We start from the raw sequence: 14903 nt of genomic DNA, 5'->3' as shown, positions 1-14903 counted from the left end.
ATTTGCTAGCTGACAGTTTGTCTCACACTTCACACTCCTGTCACCACTGTCCATCAGCTAAAGTATACATGCAAACATTAAGTAGTTTTTCTCCTCAGGAGAGCGGCTCATATGTGCACTCTCTGTGGCTAATAACACAGAATCCATAGTTTGCCTATAGTGTAATTAAAACCTGACCTAGTAGACACAGTTGGATCACTACTTCAACACAGCTTCCAGACAGCCTTTGTTCTTGCAGAAGGGTATACAGCAACAATCATCCATATGACCGGGGGGGGGTGGGACATCAACTGATACATGGAGCTATGGGCCCAAATGCCTAACTCTCCTCATCTGTGAGGCAGACCAATGAGTTATCATGACTTTTATTAAAAAGGACACAGATAATCTGTCGACTGTGTACACATATTTGATTTTTTAATGCTAAATCATGTCTGTTACATCTGTTTGATGTCTTCAAGAAGGTCACCAAGGGAATGCATGAGTAAGACACTCTCATCCTGCTTAACCTGACCTAGCCAAGGCATTTGACACAAATCCATTTTCACGTATTTCAGAGAAACTGTCACAAGTGGGTACAAACCCTTATGTCATCAAGTGGGTAGACAAATAGATTGCGTACATGACAGATAATGTCAAAGTATGTGAAGTCACCTCTATCTAGCATTCAGTGATCAGGTCCATACCTCAAGATTCTGTACAAGGCCCTTTCCTGTTCATTATTCAAGTATCTGAAGTTAAGACTAATTTACACATCCTTTATCTAACCAGCTTTGTGGAAGACTGCAAATTGTGGACAATCATTGAATCCAAGATGTGCATTGGTATAATGCAGACAGTATTAAAACACACAAAACATTTTTGACAGAGTCATGGAGAGCTGTATGCACACAACTCCTGAGTATGTGTAGGACAGCCACACCAATGGATATTATAGTCCCATTGCTCTCAGCTCACATCACACCAATAACTGAATACAATGCACCCCTTTCCATGTACCTCCCAACACATCTTTCAGGGATGATTTACTCAAGTGTATCACTTTTGCCATACTGAGCTCCTGCACATCTTATCAGCCATATCTAAGTATTCTTTTTGCTGCATAAACATTAGGAATTGACAGTGCAAAACTCCCTTGAAGGTGTCATACAAGATGCATGTGTGATACATGTTCCTGGGATGCTCTCAATAAATATATAGCTCACTGTCAACATTGTTGGCATGGGTAACATTTGTGCAAGTGTGGATTGTGTGATATATATACTATGCAAACCTGTTAACTAGCTAGGACTGTACAGCTCCACAATACAAATGCATTTTACTACACATCTATGGACAGGAGATCATAATACTGCATACCCCTTTCTAAGGATGAGTGAGCAGAACCTTGGACCTCACTCCCACCATTGTTTTTCAGCTCTAGTGCAGGGGTCAGTAGTCATTCCCAGTTTGTGTAGGTCACAGAATGGACTTCATCACTGTGTGCCATGAAGCTAACTCAGCAGGCCAGCTGTCCAACACATACTGTTCAAAATCAGTAAAAGCAAGCAATTGTTTTAAACTTCATTTATCTCACCAGACAGTTTTCTGTCATTCAGCTGTTTATAAATCTAGCTGTTATTCAGCCCTGACATTAGTATACTACATGTTGCATCCATTTCCCACTAAAAGGTAGTCCAATAGAAAACAGACTATCACTACTACAGGTAAGCTATTCACTCAATCCACCCCAACAATACGCAGTAGAAAATCTGCATTACAATACTTGCAAAACAGTAAGTCTGTTTCTTGATCTCTACATGTGCTATTTTAATGTCATCTAATGTAACTAGCAGATCTGCATATCTGGATTTAAATGTCATCTATTTTGTAAGAGAAGACTGATGTTTTATCCTGCAGTGTGTAAAAACCTTTGTCGTGTGATGTGTAAATGACATCAGTTGCATAACAAACCAGTGTTCAACAGTGATGTAAAATAAGGAAAATAGCTGTGATGTGTAAGAACTGGAAATGACCCAGAATGTAGTTCTTAGATAATGTTTAATCAAAATCTAAACATATAATGTCATGGGCTGTGCAAGGACAACTCTGTGTGTATGAAATATGTTAATATTTCCAATTCTGTCAGCACTCGGCTGCCTGCAAAGATTATGAGAAAGGAAATCAGAAATGTTATTATGAGTGAGTAACAGTACCAAGTAATAGTATATTTATGGTGAGTATTCAGCCTGTAATTTCTTAGTAACATCAGCCATTTTAGGGGGGTGTAATATAATCATGCTGGCTAAAAGCTGTATTCCTCTGGTAGCACTGATTTTTTTGGTAGAGTAAGTTAATTTTTGCCAACAAGATTTAGAGAAAGAGCAGCCATAGTACAGAGAAGAATGGAATGCTTAGTCAAATAACACAGCTGTTTACAAAATGATTCCTAAATTATTTTCATGTAGTTCAGACATCTGATATCTCTGTCTTGGATTAAAGTATTAATTGTAGGAAGATTTTTTTTTTATGATGTGTGGACCATCTGGAGAGTTACTTTGGCATTGTAAGGAAATATACATTAGTGTATGAAATGTGTTCTAACTTTAAATTAACCTGCAAAGGCTTTGGCAAACACTTCATCTTGTGCCCCAAATTATGTCAGTTTAAATTTCCACTGGACTACTGGAGGGTTGTTACCTCTTCCAAACTGAGCTATCCTGCTCTCTTCACGGGTTCATAGGAGATTACTCGACTATTGGGTCAAGAGCCCTTACAAACCTAGTCAGTTTTACCCAATGTTCTATCCCTACAGGAAAGATGACAAGGGTCAGCATGTGGGATTTGTCAAACTGTACAGACTGCCTCTGTCTATAAGGGATAAGAGTGCTATCCCAGGAGTAAATTTCCTGTCTATCGGTCCAAATTGCACTTGAAGATGGTCAGGGAAGGGCTCTGCTTCACTTGAATAGGAAGCCTTTTCCAGAGGAGGGGCAGTTTCTGGGACACATATCTGTCTATTCAGCATTATCTATTCATGTCAGAGATCAGGTTTCGATCCTTGGAGCAGGTAACCATCATGCAGTTAGTTAGGTGAATATGCAACATATTCATCAGGTCTGGGTCAGAGACTGTCTTGTATGTTGAGCATAACTAACCCCTCAGTAATTGGTAGAAAACTGAATACAATGATAAGGCCTTTAAATGGTCCACATATGACATGTTGGTTATAGACTGTATTTTTTGTGAGAAACCTCTGAGGACACTCCAACTGTTGCAGGTTCCCGGTGAAATAAATGCAACAGGGTGCCTTGTACTTGATTATTGGTCAGATGAGGGGTGAATACAGTGGGACTATGACATCCTTAGATCTGAATGCCATGCCCTTGCTTATAAACTGAGCCAAATAGAAGGATTTCCTTACCACTGTGGACACATCGTGATCAAAGTTCAGATTACTATCAATTTTATTACCTAGATCTGTTGCCACTGGGTCCACTGGGTGACCACATTGTTGACCTCTTCTTTTGTGATAACAGGCAAAGCAATGGAAGGGGGTATTTCATGGGGAGTGATCGGAGGTAATGGGGGGTGAAATTTGAGCTGAATTTATTGGCCAGCAGATTTGCTGTTGCTTCTGGCTGAGCATAGGTAGTGCCATCTACAGCCAACTCAGCACATTGATGAGTGTTTCCCTTAAGATTTCAGACATAACTAAAAAAATGCTTTGTGGTTAACCTTTGCTTGAGAAGCTATTTTAGTCTTATATTTAGCTTATGAAGACTTGATTAGCTCCCTGATTTGGCTGTTGAGACTAATGTGGTATTTATTTCACTGTTGTGCACCCTCCATCTTACATATAAACAGGAATTTCTCCCTCTGTTGTATAGTCTATTGATGCCAGGGATCAACCAGGTGACTTGTTTTTCTGGCTAGGCTGGGTTTAGTTCAGTCAGGTACTGCCATTTCTATGCAGTTATTTAAGTAGTTATACAGGGCATTTGTGTATACTTCTGAATAAGCCTCTGTATTTTCAGGGTTAGGGACAGCTTTAAAATTACCTACGCTGTCACTTAATAGAAGGCAATTTGCCTTGGAAAAATTCTTTAGGGTTTTAAGGTTTGATCTGGGTTCTACTATTACAGTTATTTTGAAAGCAGACCGATTTGTGATCCAATCTTAGCACTGAGGACTTTATGCTGGCAGGGTGCAAAACTCCCCCATGCTTGTGAGTACATCAAGGATATTTCTGGCTTCATCCACTGCTGACGACTTAAGCTTTTCAGTAGCAGAAAGAGTGACTTCAGCTAAAATAAAAGGATTTTCAAACAAATTGATCAGGCATGCAGCAACAGCAATGCTTTTAAATTTAACCCTTTTTCTGCCTTTCCTTACAGACTATGTGGAAACAATATGGGCTCTGTAAAGCATATATTATGAGAGTCCAAAAGTAACAGCTCAAATTGAAATATATATTTTTTCTATAATCTCTTTCTCTTGGTGAATATGTGACCTTTATTTGTCGGAATCCCCAATGCAATCTTATTAAGTACATGTTGTCTTTCAGCTTGTTCCCAGTAAGGGGTCACCACAGCGGAACTCCGGTCCGCTAATGATTGGCAGTAGATTTTTACGAAACGCCGAGGTGCCAGCTCGACACCCAACCTTCAACGAAGGCACGCCCATTAACGCACACATGTCTTTCGAATGTTACCCAACCGCGGGGAGGACATGCAGACTCCACACAGAAGGCACTCCCAAGCCAAGCTTAAGTACATACATTTGTAAATAATTGTATTTATTTATTTATTTGTAGTTTGCCAGGATGGTCCAATTGGGCCATGGAGAGCCTGTTTTCAATGGAGTCCTGGGGAGAAAAGCCACAGAAAAATACATGAAACACAAGGATACAATATAAATCCAAGAAGTCACATGCTACATGCTACACTTAAAGAAATCCCAATCCCTCAGAGCTACACGCTCCAGGGATCTAAACTTTGTCATCACAATAAACAAAACATGCTGGAGGGATAGGTTTCTGACCCAGAGACTCCCCAGACTCTGGAATAGAGTGCCCATACATGTCAAGCAGAGTGCCTCTTTGGACCTCTTCAAGAGGAACCTTGACGATTGGATGGGAGAAAGGAAATTCACCCCAGGGATCACGTCAGTCTCCCTGCTAGACAGGGGTCCAGGAAAGTAAATAATGTGGGAAGAAATAGCCAGGGAATTGTTATGGCTAGGCTTGTATAGGCCCTAGGGGTGATAGCCTAGTACCAACCTATGAACCTATGAATACAAGACAACAAAATACATGAAATGCAAAGATAAATATAAATGCAGGAAGTCTCAAGTATACAAGATAACAAATTACATGAAAAAGTGAGACTTAAAAAAATGAATAACAACTTCCCATAGATTGGCATTATGAGGTGCTAGTTAGAATAATGCATTAAGTTTCATTACAAAAGAGTTACAGTTCCTGTAAAATATTGATAGTTCCTACAGTTACTATTAAGAGTAATATGACTGTAAGGAGCTATTTATAGATATATTAGCTTATGGAGAATAATTAAGGTAAGAAAATTATGTAGGATCGGAGCAAGAGCATTCCCATTGTGAAGTTAGGTGTGAGTGAAGTAGGGTTTTAAAGGCAGAGAGCCTGTTCATGGTATGGATGAGAGGTAGAAGAGAATTCCAATGGTGTGCTAGGGAGAAGGATAGGAGGTACTTGCCCGGTGGACGGGAAGGTTTATGGAGTCCTATTAGATTGTGGGAGTTAGATCTAAGACATCGATCAGGAAGATGGATTTTGAAGGTGGAGGCAAGGGAGGAGCAGAGAGAAAGGCGAAAAATAAGTTTGTGCGCTTGGATAAGTTGGGTATAGGTGAGATAATTGGCAGCTCAAGCTAGTCCAGTTGATGTAGGGAAATACAGTGATGGGTAGTGGATCTATGGCCAGTTGCAAATTTTGTAGTAACAGGAGGAGAGTTTTGATTTAAGGGAAGACTGTAGATTAGTAAGGATAGAGGCACCATATAGAAGGGAAGGGATGAGGTAAGTAGTAGCGACAACAAGTCTAGTAGGGGAGAGATATAACAGTTATGATGGTAAAGTATGCCTAATTTTTTATGGGTTTTTTTTATATTAACTTGCAGGTGACTATCTGTCTTTAGCTGATCTTCGATGAGAATTCCTAAAAATTTTGCAGTGTAGACTATTTCGAGAATTGTGTTATTTTGGCTGGTGATAGAGAATGAATTTAAATCTAAGGTGGTGGTTTTAGAAGGGATAAATTTCATTAATTTAGTCTTGGTAGCATTGAGTGCCAGATGGTAGTCTAAGCATCCATTGTTTTAGTAATTGTACTAATGAAGAAGTAGAGGTGGCAGAACAGATTATTGTCGAGTTGTCAGCGTATTGGATGAGTTTGGCATTAGGGATGGCATGATAGAAGTCATTTATAAAGATACTGAATAGGAGGTTACCTAGAATTGAGCCTTGGGAGACTCCTGTGGGAGTACCTAGGAAAGGTGAAATAGCTTTTTTCCACTTGACTGTTTGTTGCCTGTTTGATAGGTAACTGGTAAACCAGATGATAGTGGAGGGGGATAGGTTTAGTTTAGAGAGTTTGGTAATGAGAATGTTGTGAGAGATGGTGTCAAAAGACTTTGAAAGGTCTAAGAGGAGGGTGGATACAATATGACTGGTGTCAAAGGCCTTGATGTTCATCGTGTTTCACTGTTGCAGTCATTACACTTGGGGTTATCCACCAGCAGGTGACCCGCAGTCGGCCCGAGTTCCAAAGTCTTGGTCCGGCGTCGGTTGTTGTCGCTTCTTCCATGACGTCAGTGCACCAGGGGTATAAATGTTGCAACTCATGCCATTTTCTTCAGTCTTTCTTGCCGCGCGGTGCCCGAAGCAAAAGCAGTTCGCAAGTGCCGGTCGGCCGACTCCTGAGATTTTCGAAATTGAATTTCAGAACCAAAGTCTTCAGTAAAGCTAAGTACCCCATTGGGGAAACTTTTTCTTGCTCCAGACTGATGTCAGTAAAAGTTAATAATTGTATTTCTTGTGGGAAGCAAATACCTCACAAGGACTTTCACTCTTACTGCATTCCTTGCCTAGGCCCTGATCACGACGTTACTAGTTGTCGGTTTTGTGCTAGATTCAATAAACGCACTATAAAACGTCGGTTTGAATTTGCTTTACATTACTTTGGATGAAGATTTAACTATATAATATCGTTGGATCAGCCGACACCCGCTATTTATAAAAACGCAAGGATAAAGAAAGAGACAGGCATCCGAGGTCCAAAACCGACGATGAAGCCTCTTCTAGGCCAGTCGCCGGTTCGCCAGTTCTCAGTGAGGAGCTTTCACAGCCCCTGACACCCATTACCTCAGAGCCACAGGCCGCAACCGACACCCACGTGGAGGCCCCGAGACCTGTGGAAACTCAAGGTATTGGGCCAATGGAAACTATGCCCTCAGATGGGTCTGGAGCTGCTGAGCAGGCACCGGCTTCTGAGGGCATCTTCAGACCTTCACAACTGACTATTAAGACTTCTACAGCAGCAAAGACAAAGCCAAAGACAAGGAAACAAGTACAGCATTCTCCTGAGCAGTCTTCTATGCCAAAGAAACAGATGCTAAAAATGGCCGAGGACCTAATTACTTTAATCAGGGGCTCCCATCCCCCTCCTGACAAAAGGCCTAGGCAAGACATTGATTATGATTCCTCTGATCAAGTTTCCATTTCCTCTGATTCTTTTTCTGATCAGGGCTATTCTCTCCCTCCTTATGAGGACTCTGATGCTGAAGAGTCCATTCCTTCAGCCTCTCCATCTGAGGATTATTATTTTGAGGAAACCCTGCACACCATGAGGGAGCATTTTCACTGGGAGAGCCAGAATTACTTAGAATCCAAGAAAAGGCTCAGAGATTTCCTTTTACTGCCTCAGCACAGACCCCTGGCTATTCCCCTGTGCTTGATATTGTAGATGATGTCTTCACTGAATCCAGTCTGTCTCCAGATTCTTTACCCCTTGCACCAGTAAAGCCAGACAGGTACTACAGGGTCCCTGACTCTCATAAATTCCTTTACAAAAACCCCACTGCAGACCCAGAAACAATTTCTCAAGGTCCTAAAGGGGTTAAAGCTTCCACTGCAAAAAACCCTGTCCCCTCAGATAGGGATTCCAGAGCTCTGGACAGATGGGGGAAAAAAGTTTCCACTTCTGCAACTTTAGCTGTAAGAGCTTTAAACTGTCAGTTTCACATGCTTAAATGTCAACAGTATCTCATGTCATTGTTAAAGCAGAAAATGATTACAAATACAGAAAGTCCAGACAGAAAGAAATGCAGGAATTATTGCATGCAGTTGAACGAGTGGGAAAGCATACTCTCCAATGTGGTTTTGATTCATTAGAGGCTTCTTGTAGAGCCGCAGTTACAGGCTCAGTCATTCGAAGACATGCTTGGTTGAAAGAACAAAGTTTACCTGACCATGTTAAGGTAAAGTTATTGGATGCACCTCTACAGCATGGTACTTTATTTGGTGTTAAGGCAGAAGAGGTGTTAAAGAAAATGGAAGATAAAGCAAAGTCAATGCAAACGGTGAAAGATTTCTTACAGGTTCAACCACCTAGATATAGCAGAAACTGGCCTTCAAAAAATTGGTCCTTTCCAGTGTCAGACAGGCCACAAAGAGGCAGATACAGATGCCCAAGAGGCAGATCTCAGCTCCAAGGCACCTACAGACCTAGGCAATGGGGAGCTTCAACCCCCAAAGGAGGAGAAGACAAATCACAACCCTATAGGAAACAAACACAATGACTTCCCTCTGCAAATGCCAAGCCCTTACCAGTTGATAGCACCCCTAGGGGGAAAGTTAACACTTTTCTCAAACAATTGGCACATGATCACCCAAGACCAATGGGTGCTGAATATAGTTTCTCAGGGGTACAGGTTCCACTTCCACACTCTTCCAAAACTAAAAGGCATGCCAAACCTGCCACAAAACCAATGGGCAGAGGCACAAAAACAGATTGCTGCTCTTATGGAAATGGGAGCTATTCAAAACATTCCACAAGAAGAACAGGGACAAGGATTCTACTCAAGACTTTTCTTAGTACCCAGAAAAGACAAGGCCTGGAGGCCAATACTCGACCTGTCAATTCTAAATACTTTGCTGGATGTACCAAAATTCAAAATGTTAACACTACAACAACTCCTGCCCATGCTGGACAAGGAGGCTTGGCTAGTTACTTTGGATCTCAAGGAGGCATACCTGCACATCCCAATTAGACAATCGTGCAGAAGATACCTCAGATTTATAGCAGGTTCAATGCATTACCAATTCTCTGCACTGCCCTTTGGCTTATCTACTGCACCCAGGGTCTTCACAAAATGTCTGGCTCCAGTAATTGCATTTTGCAGACAAAAAGCAATTCAAATATATCCCTACTTGGACGACTGCCTTATTCAAGCAGAGAGCAAGGACATTCTTCTAAAGCACCTGGAGTTTGTAAAAAAGTTACTAATTTGCCTAGGGTACACAGTAAACGAAAAGAAATCAAAACTAGTGCCCTCTCAAGAGATAATATTCCTGGGTGCAAGCTTAAATACATCTGCCCAGATGGCTTATCTCATGCCAGACAAACAAAGGCAACGGACTCATTACTTTCAAATGATGGCAAAAAAAGACCCAGCTCCCTGCAAGAAAAATTCTGCAGGCCCTGGGTTTCATGGCATCCTGCATACTAATAATTCCATATGCAAAGCTGCATATGAGGAAACTACAATGGTATCTAAAAAGTGTTTGGACTCAGCATTGTCAAAGCCTAGAGACAATCATAACCTTAATCCCCTGCCTACAACAGGAGTTTCGATGGTGGTCCCAAGCCTGTCACCACAACAAGGGACAGCCTTTCACCTTACCTACAGCCAGGCAAACAATAACAACGGATGCATCGGATTATGCCTGTGGAGCACATATGGCAGGAAAATGTATTCAGGGCACATGGCCCAGGGAGCAAATGCATCTTCACATCAATCAAAAAGAGATGCTAGCTGTACAAAATACTCTGACAGCCTTCAAGGGCCTAATACACCCAGGACAACTACTGATAAAAACGGACAATACCACAGTTATGTGGTACATAAACAAGCAAGGGGGCACACATTCCTACCCCCTATGCAGACAAGCCATGACTTTGTGGAACACAGCACTGACCTACCAGGTAGATCTGCAAGCACAATTCCTGCCAGGAACAAAAAAATACACTGGCAGACGAACTAAGCAGAAATCTCATGGATCCTCACGAATGGAAACTAAATCCACAAGTGTCCAACATGATAACAATGAAGTGGGGACGCCCAGACATAGATCTATTTGCCTCCCCTCACAATTGCCAATTACAGACATTTTACACAAGGACTTATCACTCTCAAGCATGGAAAGTGGATGCTCTATCATTCAGCTGGTAAAACCTGACAGTCTATGCCTTCCCTTCGATACCTCTTCTCACCAAAGTACTTCTAAAAGTCAGACAAGAGAGACCAAAAATGATCCTAATTGCACCAGACTGGCCACGCCAGCACTGGTACCCAATACTAAAAACTCTGACTCAGGACCGACCTTGGCCTCTTCCTCTAATCCCTCATCTTCTGACACAGCAAAACTATCAGATTCTGCACAGTCAACTCAGTACCTTACACCTGTCAGCATGGCGAATAATGTAGCCACTCAGACTGCGACTCTCTCTAAAGCTGTAATGGATGTAATTTTGGAAGCCAGGAGGCCCAGCACTAGGAAATCTTATGCAGAAAAATGGAAAAGATTCTGTGCTTGGAACCAGACACAAGGACTCGACCTACAGGTCCTTAATATACCTCAGATTTTACAATACTTGACTGAGATGTTGGACGAAGGCCTATCTTTTTCATCTATAAAAATCCATGCCTCTGCCATTTCAGCTCATTACAGTGTGGATCCTCCTATTTTTTCACATCCTCTACTATGGCAATACCTCAGAGGGGCAAAGAATATAAGACCCCCCTAGAAGAGCACCACTATCAACTTGGGACTTCAGTTTTGTTTTAGAGAAATTAACACTGCCTCCATTTGAACCAGCCAGCACAGCTGATCTTAAATTTCTGTCATGGAAAACGGCTCTGCTCCTAGCAATAACTTCAGCAAGAAGAGTCTCAGAGTTACAGGCATTGATGGCTGTAGAACCTTTCCTCATTTTTCATCAAGACAGGGTTTCTCTTAGAACAAACCCCACATTCATGCCAAAGCTGGTCTCCAATGTGGCCTTAAACCAAACCATTCATTTGCCTACTTTCTACCCAAATCCCCAGAATAAACGGAGAAACTTCTGCACACTTTGGATATACACAGGCAGCTATGATTCTACTTGGACAAAACTAAAGCCTTCAGAAAAACTGAGCAACTGTTTGTAGCTTATGCTGCAGGATCACAAGGAAAACCAATTACAAAGCAGACAATCTCCAAATGGATAGGACACTGAATCCACTTATGTTATGCACAGCATGGCAAATCTGTGCCTAAGGGCATTAGGCCTCATTCTACCAGAGCAGCAGCCACTTCAGCAGCTTTCCTCAGAGGGGTACCAACCAAAGACATATTAGAAGCTGCAACCTGGAGCTCAATGCACACCTTTACCAAGCACTACCACCTACCTCTCTACTCCAAATCCATAGTAGGCTTTGCCACTGCAGTTCTGCAGGGCTTGGTAGCCTCTCCAAATCCAATTTAGACCCAGCCACCCAACCTCAGCTTTGGGACTCTACCCAAGTGTAATGACTGCAACAGTGAAACACGATGAACATAGTACAGTTGTGTACCTACCATAAATGTAGATGTTCGAGTGTATTCACTGTTGCAGTCCAGGTTACCCACCCACCATCCCCCTCTTTGCTGGGACTATTCTGTACTTCTCAACTCTATACAACCTATGTGGTGTATTTGCTTGTAGATTAAAGATATGTTTATAGTATTATATACATTGTTGTGTGGCATACTTATATCTTTTCAGCCTTCCTTTCTGGGGGCACCTGACATCTGGGGCAAGACAAACTGAAGAAAATGGCGTCGGTTGCAACATTTATACCCCTGGTGCACTGACATCAGGGAAGAAGTGACAACAACCGATGCCGGACCAAGACTTTGGAATTCGGGCAGACTGCGGGTCGCCTGCCGGTGGATAACCCCAAGTGTAATGACTGCAACAGTGAATACACTCGAACATCTACATTTATGGTAGGTACACAACTGTACTTTAATTGTCTCTAGGAAGGGGAGAGAAGAGCAGTGGTGGTACTATGGCATGGTCGGAATCCATGCTGAGTGGGAGTAAGAAGGTTGTTATTTAAGAGATAGGGTAGAAGTTGAAGGTGGATGCATTTTTTGAGAAGTTTAGAAATAGGGGATAAGATAGCAATAGGTCTGAAGTTTGGGATATTGTTGTTGTTGCCACCTTTATGGAGTGGAATAATAAAGGCCTTTTTCCACAACTGGGGAACATAGCATTCTGAGATTGATCGATTGTTTAGAATACAGATAGGGAAGGCAATGGTCTCTGCTGCGATTTTTAGGAAGTAGGAGAGTATCTCGTCAGGAGCATTAGAACATGGTTTCATTTTTTGAAGTTGTTTTTTTTATAGTAGACATGGGGATAGGATTCATGGAGAAGGGAGGAGGTCGGGGGCTGGAGTTACTAGGGGAAGGGGGATGTGTGGATGTGGTTGCGGGAGTGGGGAAGCAGTATTGTTAGTAAAGGATGATGTTAGTTTAGCTAAGGAGTCAATAAAGAATGAATTAAATTGGGATGATAAATTCAGGTCTGAGGCATTTGGGTCAGGGCAGGGGTTTTCTTTTTTACCTGGGTTAAGGAGAGATGAGATTCCATCCTAGAACCTTTTAGGATTAGCATTATGATTGATTTGGAGAGTTGAAAAACAGGATTTGCAGTCTGAGATAATAAGTTTTTCTACTTTGTTGCTAAGTATTTTGTATTAGTTTAGGGTGGTGGTAGTTTTAGTTTTATGGTAGTGTTTCCAAGCTTTATCTCAGAGTCGCATGATGAGCAAAGTATTCTTAGTTACCCATGGGACAGGGTTGCTTTTTGTGCGTTTTGTTTTCCAGGGGGCAAAGGAGTTTAACAAGTCTAAGAAGGTTGTTTTGAAGTAGAAAATGGCATTATCAAGGGATAAAGATTTTAGTGGGTTCCAGTTTACTCTTTTTAGTGCATTAGAGAATCCATTGGGGTTGAAGTTTTTCAGGCACTGCCTAGAGGTATAGGTATGGGTTAGATGTAGAGAGGAGGGAAGATGATGGGCGAAAATGGGAAAATGGTCACCAAGTGAGTCAGGAAGGGTGCCACTGTCGGCAATATAGTGAGGATGTAAAACATAGAATCCAGTCTAAGGTGCTCCCATGGCGGAAGTCTTTGGAGGGTCTAGTTGTTGAGGTAATAAGTTAAGTGAAGTTATAACAATTTATAGTTAGGGAGGTGGGTGGAGATTGAACTGTGGTCCAGTTAATGTTAACATCACCTAGGAGAATAGTTTCTTTACTAATGTTAGTAGAGAACCGGAAGCGAATGTCTTCCAGGATTTGGACATTATCTCCAGGGGGGATATAGAGACTGACAATACAGATGAGTTTATGTTTATTTATGTGATGAAGGGCTGGGATTATTTCGGCATTACCAAATGTATGGATGGGTTTGGTGAAGGGGTCACTAGGAGTCATGAGGAGTAAAGGAGAGTGACACCTCCCCCTTTCTTATGTGTTCTATCTTTTCTAATAATACTGTAGTTGGGTGGAATAAGTTCTGAGTCTTTGATATGGTAGATAGATAGAAACATACATGCATACACACATATATACATAGCTACATAGTTAGAAAGATGGTTTACTATCAAAATCTTGAAAACCACAATCTTGAAAATCATAATCCAAAGACAATAATGTCAAACGATCAAAATACTAATGACCATAATATGGTCTTGCATCCTACAAGGGAGCAAGACCATATTATGGTCATTAGTATTTTGATCGTTTGACATTATTGTAGCACTCATTCCTGATCCAAACCCCTGCAGGTCCCATGTTAGCAATTGTTGCTGGATTCACAACAGTAGCAGGATTCAGTGTTCAGGATTTTTAGACATTGTGGTCTTCAGTGTTTTGGACTTTTGATATTATGTTCTCAGGATTATATGATAGTAAACCTAGATAGACAGTTAAGTACAATGATACAATCCCACTGACTTACTCATCAAGAACAGTCAGGCTTAGAAAGAGAGCTCATTACACATTAAAAGAAAAGCAACTTCAACTTAACACATATGGTAGTGTCAGTTTAGAGGCACACGTTTAAGTTACCAAGACACACCATGAGTCAGGACTGAAGCTTTTATTATTACATCTATATAAGCAAAAAATACACAAAGGCCTCAATGAATGAAAGGCCCCTTTTGAAAAATGCAAAACCAGAAATGAAATACTCAACAGATGTAATCTCCACAGCATTTACGAAACAGACTAAGTGCTTTCATTCTTATAGGACTTCCTCAAAATCTATAGTGACAAAATTAACAATACTATTTAAGTCAAACATCGTACAGTCATGTGATGTGTGCAAACCAATCATTAGTGAACATCTTAGTGTTTAATCATTAAAACTTTCCTTAAAAAAAATTGTCATTTAATCTCAGTGACGTTTTGACCCCAAAATTGTTACCAATACAATTCTCTGCTCAAAAAATTCTTCCACTCATGACCCTTTCCTTTTACCATATAAAAATATAAATTTAAAATTAAAATGTTAAAATGTTTACATTGTAATTTGTGTTGTGCTAAAGTACAATGCCAAAACTATGGAGAGATTA

The sequence above is a fragment of the Protopterus annectens genome, chromosome 3.part1 (assembly GCF_019279795.1).
Source record: "Protopterus annectens isolate FY-2018-M chromosome 3.part1, PAN1.0, whole genome shotgun sequence".
Classification (NCBI taxonomy): Eukaryota; Metazoa; Chordata; order Ceratodontiformes; family Protopteridae; genus Protopterus; species Protopterus annectens.
This window is presented reverse-complemented; position numbering follows the sequence as displayed.